The sequence below is a fragment of the Scyliorhinus torazame genome, chromosome 8 (assembly GCF_047496885.1).
Source record: "Scyliorhinus torazame isolate Kashiwa2021f chromosome 8, sScyTor2.1, whole genome shotgun sequence".
Classification (NCBI taxonomy): Eukaryota; Metazoa; Chordata; class Chondrichthyes; order Carcharhiniformes; family Scyliorhinidae; genus Scyliorhinus; species Scyliorhinus torazame.
In genome coordinates, this window is record NC_092714.1 from 205,145,444 (window position 1) to 205,157,737 (window position 12,294).

A 12,294-nucleotide genomic window follows, 5' to 3' on the forward strand; every position below is an offset into this window, starting at 1 on the left:
AGCTTGAACCAACTGTATTGGTGTTCTACTCTTTCTGTATTCACAGAAGCATTTGTGCCATTGTTGCATTATTTGTAAAAATTAAAAACTTTAAAATATTACAGTAGAGATATGTTCTTTTTAAAACCACTCCTGGGCGTGGGGTTTAGATTTGGGGGATGGGGAGGGGGGGGGGTGAAGAGAAAGCAGAAGGAAGGCAAGAAAAGGATTGTAGCTGGGTATCTCATGATTGCATGGATTAGGTGCTCAGTTGTAATCTATTCCTCCTACAGTCGTTTAAGCAGGGCATCATGGAGAGTTACTACTAGCACCTGTGAAACTAAAATTTCGATCAACGCGTCCAGGAGTGAAGATATTGAGGGAATATATAATTATTTCTCTCATTACACTGGTCACATTTTCAATATTCTCCAAGATGATCAAAAAATCCCACTGGCGCTCAACTCCAATCATGCCTGGCATGTACCAGAGGAGCCAACTTTTTAAAGTTTCACACAATTTTGTACAGGTAGACCACCTTACTTTCACATGTCAAATGTTACTCCCATCCAGAGCCCCAGGGGAAACCATTAGCACAATTCATGTGAATGCAGCAAATATTCACAGCTGGTGTCAGCAAACCATCAGACGTGTAGGCAGGATCAGAACTCACATGCACACTAGCTAAGAGTGAGAAACTGCCCAATTCATTCCTCCTCCTCACCCTCAAATAAGGTACAGGATCAAACTCAAGTGATCACCTTTGTGTATTTAGTGTCACACCATAGCCACATTCACCTTGTGGGCCACCGACACTCCCTAATTGGATTGGCAAACTTTTAAATGCAAGTTCTCCTTTTCAGTTTCTACACCAACATCACTCTGACCTTCACTATATTTCGCAATTTAGAAATGTGCACATTTATACCACAGCATGACATTCATACAAGTCAACCAAAAACAGCTTTAAAAGGTTTTGAAAGAAAAAAATTCCACCACAAATATAACTCCCAAAGTTGCTCAATTCAAATTCTTTCAAGCCTAAATTTCCACTTTGGCCTAATAATTTGAGAAAATTAAAATTTGTACCGAAGACAGCACACAAAAACAGGTAAAAACCACAACAGTTCTGGTTCTGGGAGTTGTACAAACAATATACACCTCAAGAAATAATTTCATCCCACCAATATAATAAAAAGCCCAAGAACAGCCATTTTCTTGTAAAAATCGCCAACAATTAGTTTTACAACCATAATTGCATCAATAGTGAAGCAGCTCTGTCTCACTCTTCAGGCCTTGTAATGAACCCCCAGAGTAACTGGACTCCGTTTACTCCCAGCTCTCAGTAGCAGTGGGATGCCCAAGATATCAGATGAAACAGTGAAGTATGGCAGCACGGTGGCGCAATGGTAGCACTGCAGTCTTACGGCGCCGAGGTCCCAGGTTCGATCCCGGCTCCGTGTGGAGTTTGCATTCTCCCCGTATTTGCGTGGGTTTCGCCCCCACAACCCAAAGATGTGCAAGGTAGGTGGATTGAACATCCTAAATTGCCCCTTAATAATTGGAAAGAAAAAATGAATTGGGTACTCTAAATTTTTTTTTTTTAATAAATGCAATTTTAAAGAAGCACCAAGCTTGCAGCTTAACCTTGAAGCAACACCAGCATTCTTTTGGCCTCTGTATTTAAAAATGTTAACAGTATTTTTCGGGGGCCGGTTTAGCTCAGTTGGCTGGACAGCTGATTCATGATGCAAAGCAAAGCCAACAGTGGGTTCAATCCCTGCACTGGATCAGGTTATTCATGAAGGCCCCATCTTCTCAACCTTGCCCCTCATCACCATCAGTCAGGTCTCTCCCTCAAAAGGGGAAAGCAGCCTATGGTCATCTGGGGCCATGGCAACTTTGCTTTACGTATTGATTTTTAAACTTTTATTTATTTATTTATAATTTAGAGTACCCAATTCATTTTTTCCAATTAAGGGGCAATTTAGCATGGCCAATTCACCTACCCTGCACATCTTTGGGATGTGGGGGTGAAACCCACGCAAGCATGGGGAGAGAATGTGCAAACTCCACACGGACAGTGACCCAGAGCCAGGATCGAACCTGGGACCTCGGCGCTGTGAAACAGCAGTGCTAACCACTGTGCTGCCCCAAACTTTTATTTTTTACCTTTCTACTGATTACACTATAACACTCAAATCTTTACTTTGGTGATTCTGATTTAGAGTTTGAATCCAACAATGCACACTTCATCATTGCATAGGTCCAGAATGCACCGAGTATGTACAACAGCTTAATATTCATTTGTGTAACAAATATACAGTCAGCATAAATTTATTAGGGATGGACAACTAATACTGGTTTTTGCCAGCAATGTGTCCACATAGAAACCAGATAAATGGACATGAACAACAGATGGCCACAGGTAGCCTGTCCTTTCAGGTACTCAGAAATAAACTGTCCTATCAGGTACAATGTATTGAACACAATTCGCCCAACAAAATGTTTTTATTAGGAATGATTATATTGGGGTGGCACTAGTAGCGCAGTGGTAAACACGACTGGCCCCGGGTCACTGTCTGTGTGGAGTTTGCACATTCTCTCCGTGTCTGCATGGGTTTCACCCCCACAACCCAAAGATGTGCAGGTTAGGTGGATTGGCCGCACTAAATTGCCCCTTTTGAAAAAAAAAAATTGGGCTCTAAATTTATATTTAAAAAAGGGAATGATTATATTTATGTTAGCTCAGTCAAACAGAAGATGATTCAACATTCAATACGGTGTAATCTTAGCTGGTTTCTCAGCTGGTGTGGTAGGAATGTTGCAAGCAGCCATAGTGCCCCTGGGTTAGGGAGAAGAAATAGCCAGCGTTACAACTCCAGACTATGGAGTCCTTTTGGAACTAGATGTCAAGAGAGGATGGGATATAAAAATCAGGTTCGGCTGTAACATCCGCCATAAACAAAATAGTCTACACACGTCTGCACAATGAGCAAGTGAACATCCCAGGGTGAGCAAAGAGTGGAAAAACAAGTCAATGACATCAAGATAGAACAAGCTCAAAACTGGATTCATTGCAAATCTACAAAAATGGTGGTGCAGTGGCGCTTCACGGCGCTGAGGACTGGGTTCGATCCTGGCCCACTGTCCTTGTGGAGTTTGCACATTCTCCCCATGTCTGCGTGGGTCTCACCCCACAACCCAAAGAAAGATGTGCAGTGTAGGTGAATTGGCCACACTAAATGCCCCTTGGGTACTCTAAATTTACATTAAAAAAATAAACAGGAACACTAAATTAAGACTGCCCAAATTCAAATAAAAACAGAAATGCTGGAAAAACTCAGATCTGGCAGCATGTCTTCGTCAGAGATTTTATTTTTTAAAAAAGCATGTTTCAGGAAAATAGTTTCAGCACTGTTGACCAATAATGCCAATTATTTCAGTAAACCTTTTATCTAGGTAAAAACGTTTTACGTTCGCCATCATAGTTTATATCAATATATCACCCCCATCAAGGTTTGCAACTGATGGGGAAAAAGATGACTTTTGTATGTAGTTCCTGAATATTACTGAGGCTGCAAAGTGGAAGCTATGAGAGGTAGCAAGCTGATACACTTAAGGAAATAAAATGTTATAGTAGACAATATCTGAAACTGAAGATGAAAGAGAGGAAGTTGCTATCAAGGCAGCAAGGGAAGTTTAAGTAACCTAAACCTACAATGCCAGTCTTAATTCACTTGTGATGCAAACAGATGAGATGGTGCAAGACTAAAAAAAAGGTACAAAAACACCAAAGCATTTGCTGATTTGGTGACATTTAACTGCTTATTTGTTTTGACAAAATCACCTGACATTTACTGCAACTTTGGTCACATCTGCCGGTTTACTGCTCGTATGTATACAAAAAGAAACAGGAGGGTACTCAGAGAAGATACACAAAAAAAGGTTTGATGCAGAATTATGCACCAAGAACATCTTTGTTTCCTTTTGCATATTGTATGATAAATACCACTTCCAGATAGCTATTGGAGCTATTGATTTACCAGAACACAAGTTTACTCAGCAGACCATATATTCTATTAAAGACTCCGGTGCCAGCTTGTGGGAGGCTTCTTCAAAATTTCACTGTACATACATATACATATATATATATATATATATATATATATATTTTTTTTTTATAAAGTGGTAAATTTCACTATGCCTAGTTTTCTTTCAAAACAAAGCGGTCATAAGGATCGCACTACAAGCTTGTAGGAGTCCACTTGCTCATTAACTATCATTGTAGAATAGCAGAATTCAGTGGACTGACTGCAGAGCAGAATGCAATGCTGTTAATTAGGTGGGTTTATTTCTTCTTTCATGGGATGTGGGCATCGTTGGCAAGGCCAACATTTGCAACCCAATTACAACAATGAATATAGGGCAGCACAGTAGCACAAGTGGTTAGCACTGTGGCTTCACAGCGCCAGAGTCCCAGGTTCGATTCCCCGCTGGGTCACTGGCTGTGCAGAGTCTGCACGTTCTCCCAGTGTCTGCGTGGGTTTCCTCCGGGTGCTTCGGTTTCCTCCCACAGTCCAAAGACGTGCAGGTTAGGTGGATTGGCCATGCTAAATTGCCCTTAAATGTCCAAAAATGTTAGAATGGGTTATTAGGTTATGGGGTTCGGGTGGAAGTGAGAGTTTAAGTGGGTCGGTGCAGGGTCGATGGGCCGAATGGCCTCATTCTGCACTAAATGTTCTAAGTTCTAGACCAAAACTATTTCACAGATACCCATATATTTCAAAACTGGCAAGGAATTGGGTGCCTAAGTAAGATGTGACAGCACCGGACAACATTGTGTTATTTATTTTTAGACACACTATTCTTCACACTACCTACACTTAAAAATCCACACAAGCAACTGCAGCATGAAGGTTTTAGATTTCAAGTTTTTGTTTGAACAGGTTTTACTGGAAATATTTTAACCCATTTCTAGGAACATTGTTGTTTAGAATAGGAGGGAAGCATAAATGAAACTTCAGCTGGCCCACTTTTTTTTCAACCAATTTTTCTTCCCCTCTCTTGAAGGCATGGACTCCAGTTGGGGTGTGTTCAGGAACAGGGAATTCAGGAACAAGTTGTTCAAGTATTACAGTTGAGTCCAATTCAGTTCCTCACCTAACATCCACAAATGTAAACTTTCCAGCAAGGGTCACTGGATAGCATCAAATATAAACAAGAGTTTATTTTCTCTTACTTTGGAGGGGCCTTACTGTCACCTTGGCTGAGATCAGCTAATTCAGCACAGTCACAAACTGTCCAAGAGAAAAATAAAAGGAATTAAAATTGCAACTAGAATTGGGGTTGGGCCATCCTAGTCTGTATGGTTCAATTATACAGTGGCTTTACCAAATAAGCTATTGAAAGCAGCATCCACTATTTTATTTAATATTTTAAAGTACTGGAAGACACGTACAGTTCTTCTCTTCCCAAAATGGCAGCTAAATTAGAATTACTAATTAACCTCACCCATTAATTAACTCTTTTCTGCACTTTATATGTAACCTGCAAATGTTTTGGTACACTCACATTTCACCTCCAGAAGATTCCACCACCCAGTGAGTTCTTAGGTGGACAACGTCATAGCAAGGCTTAGCATTTTTCATTTCATATAACAGAGATTTTAAGTTATTTTAGACTATTAGTTTAATGGCTCTTTTCTTGTTCAACCTGTATGGGGTTTGCACAACCGTCATTTCACTCAAGCAGAATAGGTGGGTGGGGCTGCTTCTTGACTGTGATATAAATTTCCTATTGTGTTATTCACAAAATTACACTGCTAAAAGCACAGCAGTTACCAAGCATAAGTGTGTGATCAACCAAACCTTTTGAGTTTGACACTGCAGACATATTGTGCACACTACATTTATCAGCTGCTGTTTCAATCTGCTGGCAGCTAAAACACTAAACGGACACTTTTTTTAAAAAAAGTGTTGTCGACTGGAACACATAGTACAAGGTGAACTAGCACAAAGCAATAACACATCACAACCAGCCACCAACGTCCTACAATAAAAGAGACACTGCTACAAAACAAAGATTATCTAGGACTGTTAAAACGCAACCATCTTATGTCTCTAATTTAAGGACTGTTTAAACTCCACCCTATACAGTACAGGATGCATGTGTAATGCAAACATCAATGCAGTCTATTACCAGTAAAGACTTATCTAAATTTTCAATAAGTGTACGAAGCCATCAAGGTCACAATCCACAAGCCCAACAGGCAGTCTGACATGCCTAATGTGAAGGACAGATGTGGCTTTTAGTTTAACGGCACAACACAGGAGGCTGCCAGTATATCAAAAACAGTTCTGAAAGGAAGGGTGGGAAACAGCCACTAGCCTAGTAACCACTTCAACTTGTACAAAGCAAACCCACCAAATAATAGTCCACTAAATTAGATATTTCAGAAATTTTCAGATAAAGTATAAAATATACACACATACTTAAGAATGTAAAAGCAAGATGTCTGACAAAGTATCCATTTTCAAACCAAACCTTCAACCAGAATGCACACAATATTTTAAGTACAACAGCCCTATACAAAGGACTGTACTTTTACCAGGCAATGAAATTGATTCCATACATCCCTCGCTCTTTTGCAAGTCTCACCTACCACAAAAGCTGATTTCTGTATCAAGGTATTTGCTACAAGACATCACAAAAAACCAACTGTACCGACTACAGTTACAAAACCGACCAAAATGTGCATAAAACTACACTATAGAAGCTTACTTTGTTTACCGTACTAAAATGCATCCTGCTTTATGACTCAGACCATTTGCAAAGCCTTGACTTTTGAATAGTAAAATATTACTTCTCAGCAGGAAATCAAGCCAATATAAAAAACTTGGATATTTACTATACATTTCTTCACAGCTCGAGTTGCTCTATATCACAATTAAATAAAAATGAAGACATCATCACATCATGCACAGCTTTGAGTGATGCAAAACATGGTAAAAACAAAAGTGGCCAACCGAATTTTATTCTGAACTGACAAAAACACCCGACACTTCAGCTCTCCAGCATACAGGGTTCAGGTTAACCTTTTACACAGCTTCTGCAACAATAGTGCTGCTGTGATCATTATTCTGCCTGTGGAGGATATCAGTTTCAACATCATGATAAACAAATGCAGCACTTCCCTTGATCAATGAATCATACTGGAAAAAAAAAGTCTACAACTTAGTGTGGTTGGGGAGGTTGCAGAAGGACAAGAAATTTGCGATGGGCATAGACTTTCTTTACCCTGAATTATTGTTGAGTATTGATACAGTTCAGTAAACACACTAGCTCTCAAAATCTTGCTGCCTGCATATAGGGCTGCTTTAAAATTAGGCTATTAGAAAATAAGCGTCCAAGAACTTCCTCCACACATCAAAAAAAGGGGTTTTCAGAACAGTTAGTCATTAAAATAAAAAGGAAATTGAAAAGCTACACCATTTTACAGACAAAAGGGTTTACCAGTTTTTAAGTTACACATGACTGAACCTACAAGATAAAGACTGTTTTTCACTTCCTGGTATTATTTTCTCGCTATATGATTATGATTACTTAAAATCCTTACAGCTGCTCACATCCGATAATTTGTTATTATTCAGTGACGTTTCTTTGATTATTTGTCAAATGAAATTTTAAATTGACATGATTCTCTTGAATAAATGGTATGTAACAAAGGGTGTAGGTCAGAAGCTGAAGTTCATAGATTGCAAAACTTTATATCAGCATTAAGCAGCCAAAGGTCCTTTTAACAGCACCGAACAACCTTTGTTCATCCATGAAACCACTGGAAAGAGTCATAGAATTATTTTTCCCAACTTTAAACACAATAATTTGGTCTGGCCCATGAGCTCATCCCAGTTTTGCCTGGGACATTGGTGTACCTTTCCGAATATTTGATAGGTCTTTCATCTGTACTGCATATGGATAGTCAGCAATCAAGTACAATATTGAAATCTCGACCCACTATTTCTAAAACAAACATTTCAAATTAAACACATCAAATAAGCCCATTTCAAAAAGTACACAAAAGTCAACCTTGAGACATTTTTAAAAAACATTCAGTCCCTGAAGGAGAGCCAGCTAGCTGCCACTGACCTTTGTTTAAAAAAAAGACTAGAAGTTCCAATCAAGGTTGCAGAGACGAAGACAAAAAAAACTAACTTCTCTGGAAATGGTCTGTCTCAATTCAGGTAAGCTTGATCAAGTACTTTATTCCTTGCCTATGCACATTTGTCCAGCAGCCCTGGTTTCAATCAGTCAATTAGTAACTAATTATTAGTCCAATCCACAATAGTCCGTTGGTTTAGGGCAAACAGTATTCTAAGACAACCTGTTAGTACAGTGCCTGGGTATGTTTTTTTTATTAAAATTAATGATTCCTATTTATGAAAATTCAGGCACTTGTCCAATTTATTACTATAATAGAAATAAGTACAAATTGTAATTCAACACAGGTCTTCTATTTAACACATCATATAAAAGAAGGTACGATCACAAACTGAATATAGAACTCGATAAAAAGTTATTTTCAGCAGTTAAAGATTCAAAGCAGTTCCTATTCTCACAAAAGGATTCCAGAACCAGAATGCATCAACAAAAGAAATATGGAGAGACTGCTTTTTTTTTTTGCAACAGGCAAGTATTTTGCAACAAACAAGTGTTTTGCAATAAGTTACATTCATGAGCTCTGCTTTGGGGAAAATACTATAGAAGCTCTACGTTTTCAGTCATTACGTTGAAAAAAAAATTACAGTACACTTCAAAAGGGACTTTCAGCACACATGTCTAAACATGGCGTGAAGGCATTCAAGCTATTGTCATGTCATTGTGTTTGATACCTTTTCTCCTAACACAACCCCCAACCATACCGTCATGGTATTAGTCAGCAAGTCACTGCCTGCTTCTAGCAGATAAAAGTCTGAATAACCTTCGATTCTCAACCGAATACTTAGATACTATTCAACAGATACTTTAAAAAAACAGCCCCTTAAAAGTTCCTTTAAAAAAAGATCTCCGCAAGATAAGTAGGCGACCAACAGTCAACAAAATCCTAGACCATGTGATCCGGGAGTTGCTGATTAGAATAAAAAGTGTTAAGAGCGACAATTCTCAATAGAACTGCTTCACAACATAAAGTTCGACGTTATTCTGATTTATTTTAATGCAATAAATATCTTGATTGCCCTCCCCTCCTCGCCACCTCCACAAAATGGGGGAGGGAGTGTGTGAGGAAAAATAACTTACAGGAATGATCATCATACGGTATGGAAGTAATTAATAAATTGAACGCCCGTTAAATTTCCCCCCCCCCCCAAAAAAAAACCCCAATAAAATCCATAATTAAAAGTTTATTCGTTCCAGGTTGATGTATCGATCGCCACATACACAATCTGCATCACTCAGAAAAAAAACATCGCCCACTGAGGGACACAAAATGCAACCCAAACGAAACAAAAAGGAACTGACAGCAACCAATGAACTTTCATCATGACTAGCAACCCTTCCCCAGACCCTCTTTATTACAACCCCCCTGCTTTTAAACTCTGCTCCTTTATTATCTCCCTCCAGATATATAGATAGATGTATTCTGAAAACTTAAAATCCCCCCCCCCCCCCCCCCCAATCCCGGCCAAAATCTAGCTGCTGGATCAGACCCAGTGTGTCATGCTCTCTATTCGTAAAAGTTCGATGTGTTATATACATATTATATTCGTACATATATTGTATAATATAAAGAGGGAGGGGTGGAAACCTCAGATCATAATTTTTTTTTGTATCGGTGCCGAAACTCCGTTGATTTTTTTTTGTTGCCCTTGTTATGTTGATGTGTTTGCATTCAGTGTAGCTGGGGGGGGGGGGGGGTCGTTTCCTCATACCGGGGCGAGCTTTCCAATAACACCGGCTCCGCCACCACAACAGCAGCAGCAGAAAAGCCGCACTTTAATAGACGCCGAAACAAGTTTCAAATAAACCCACGTATTCTGTTAAGTGCAACAACGCGCACCCAAGAGCAAACGCCCAATTCTATTCCCTGTGACTGACCTGCCTCTTTCCTCTCCTTTCGTGTCTGCACTCCTCACCCTCCCTCTATTTCTAACCCGCTCTGATTATTGATTGACTTTGCTCCGCTGCGCTACCCTCCTACCTGGCGCTGCCTGTGCTCTAGGTGCAGCCTTCCGTCTACTCGCCACTTTATATCCCCCGATACTGCTCCAGCACTCGCGCTGCACTCCTGCCTCTGCCTCTGCCTCCTCCCCCTTCCTTTATTTGGCGTCACGTGCCCCTCGCTGCTCGTGCCCGCGCCTCAAGGATGGGGGAAGAGCGAGGGCGCGCACGCTCCCGCCCGGCGCGCCGCCGATAGCCCGTAGGCGCGTGCGCGAGAGTTCTATTTCCCCCCTTCTCTCTCTCTGCCTCTCTCTATTTGCTGTCACACTTGTCCCTCCTCTTTGTCCCTCCACAACCCCATGCCAGAATACAAATGCCTCAAACCCGAGAGAGATCATAACCATTTTTTTTTGTTTCCCCCCCCCCCCCCTTTCATTTCTGTTCTCCTCTTCGCCAGGACTTGATTCCAAACTTGCCCCCCCCCCCATCACCCCCTTTCAAAGCAGGTGGTAGGTAAAGGGGCAGCTCTGGCGAAGAGTCATCCAGCCTCGAAACGTTAATTCCCTTCTCTCTCTACAGATGCTGTCTGACCTGCTGAGGCTCTCCAGCTTGGTACTGTTTCCGTTTCAGTTTCCAACACCCAGCAAGTAATTTGCTTTTTTTGTCACAGGGGCAGGCAGGGTTGCTCAGCTATTTACCAATCAGCAGTGGGGGCATTAACACCGATTTTGTTTTTAGCCTGTGTTCTTTTGGTACCCACGTTAGATACTAAAGATTTTAAATTGAATTCACTTTCCATTGCTTCTTCTCTCTGCAGATTTAGGATTTTTCTTACCTATTTCCCCAATCCCAAAATGTTCCTCTTTCTACATTTATTTTCGGATGTAGGCAATACTTGTTGTTCCTGATTGCTCACGCCAAAGACTCTTGTGCAGCTGCCTCGGCCTTCCTATGAAAAATCTATGAACCACGACAGCACCGGTGATACCTAGCAGATATATGGAAATTATTGCCAAAACAATTGGACGGTGTGCAGCATAACAGCTCATATTCAACATGCACTTATGTTATAATAATTCATGGAGTAATGTGAACATTATTCCACTAACACATATGCAAATGATGAAGCTGCAAACTGATCAAATCATCACCAGACTATTTTGTATTTTGTTTATACATAAAGGTGGTGGGATAGAGGATCTGGATCGGCGCAGGCTTGGAGGACCGAAGGGCCTGTTCCTGTGCTGTAATTTTTCTTTGTTCTTTGATACCATTCAACTCATCTACTTCATTGTTTCACAGAATTCTATAATTCCTCCTTGAGGCATATGACTGCTCACGTCATATATAAAAATATATGTTACCCATCCTACCAGAGATTGCTGGTCAGAGCAATGTTAAGACATGTTACAATAACTATATGGTACACTTACCTTTATCAATCGTGGCACAGATTACAAAAGCAAGGTAGTCATATTGGAGTTATTTTTATTTATTTTTTAAAACGCATTTTATTCAAAACTGTATCAAAGTAGGTTACAGCAAATAAACACCCCGGGAAACATTCTTCCCAGCAATCAACTATACAGTTTGTACAGATTTTTCTCCATTTTCACCCCCCCCCCTCCCCATCACCCACCCCCCCACCCCCCTGTGACGAACCGCTCCTCAAACATGGTTACAAACATCCCCCACCTTTTCTCAAACTCCCCTGCTGAGCCCCTTAACTCATACTTTATCTTCTCCAACCGCAGGAAGTCACACAGGTCACCCAATCATGCTGCTACCCCCGGTGGCGATGCCGACCGCCACTCCAGCAAAATCGTCGCCGTGCAATCAGAGAGGCAAAGGCCATGACATCGGCCTTCCTCCTCTCCATGAGCTCCGGCTTCTCTGAAACCCCAAAGGGTCCAGGTCCACTCCCTCCTCCACTATCCTGGCTAAGACCGCGAACACTCCCGCCCAGAATCTTCCCAATTTTTCACAACTCCAAACCATATTGGAATTATATAGAACATTGGTGAGGCCACAGCTGGAGTACTGTGTGCAGTTCTGTTCACCACATTATAGGAAGGATGTGATTGCACTGGAGAGGGTGCAGAGGCGTTTCACCAGGATGTTGCCTGGGTGGAACATTTTAGTTATGAAGAGAGGTTG

General features: G+C 40.8%; 1 protein-coding gene across 2 annotated transcripts in view; it reads right to left on the reverse strand.

The window, feature by feature from the left end:
* The window catches only part of znf217 (zinc finger protein 217), a 75,067-nt gene extending 64,763 nt beyond the window's left edge, over positions 1 to 10,304 (reverse strand). Inside the window, exon 1 of one of the 2 annotated variants that reach the window (XM_072514696.1) lies at positions 10,178 to 10,304. The gene's annotated coding sequence lies outside the window, so the exon portion shown is untranslated. The remainder of the gene's footprint in view (positions 1 to 10,177) is intronic. The other variant, XM_072514697.1, reaches the window with a different exon arrangement.
* Between the last annotated feature and the right edge of the window lie 1,990 nt (positions 10,305 to 12,294).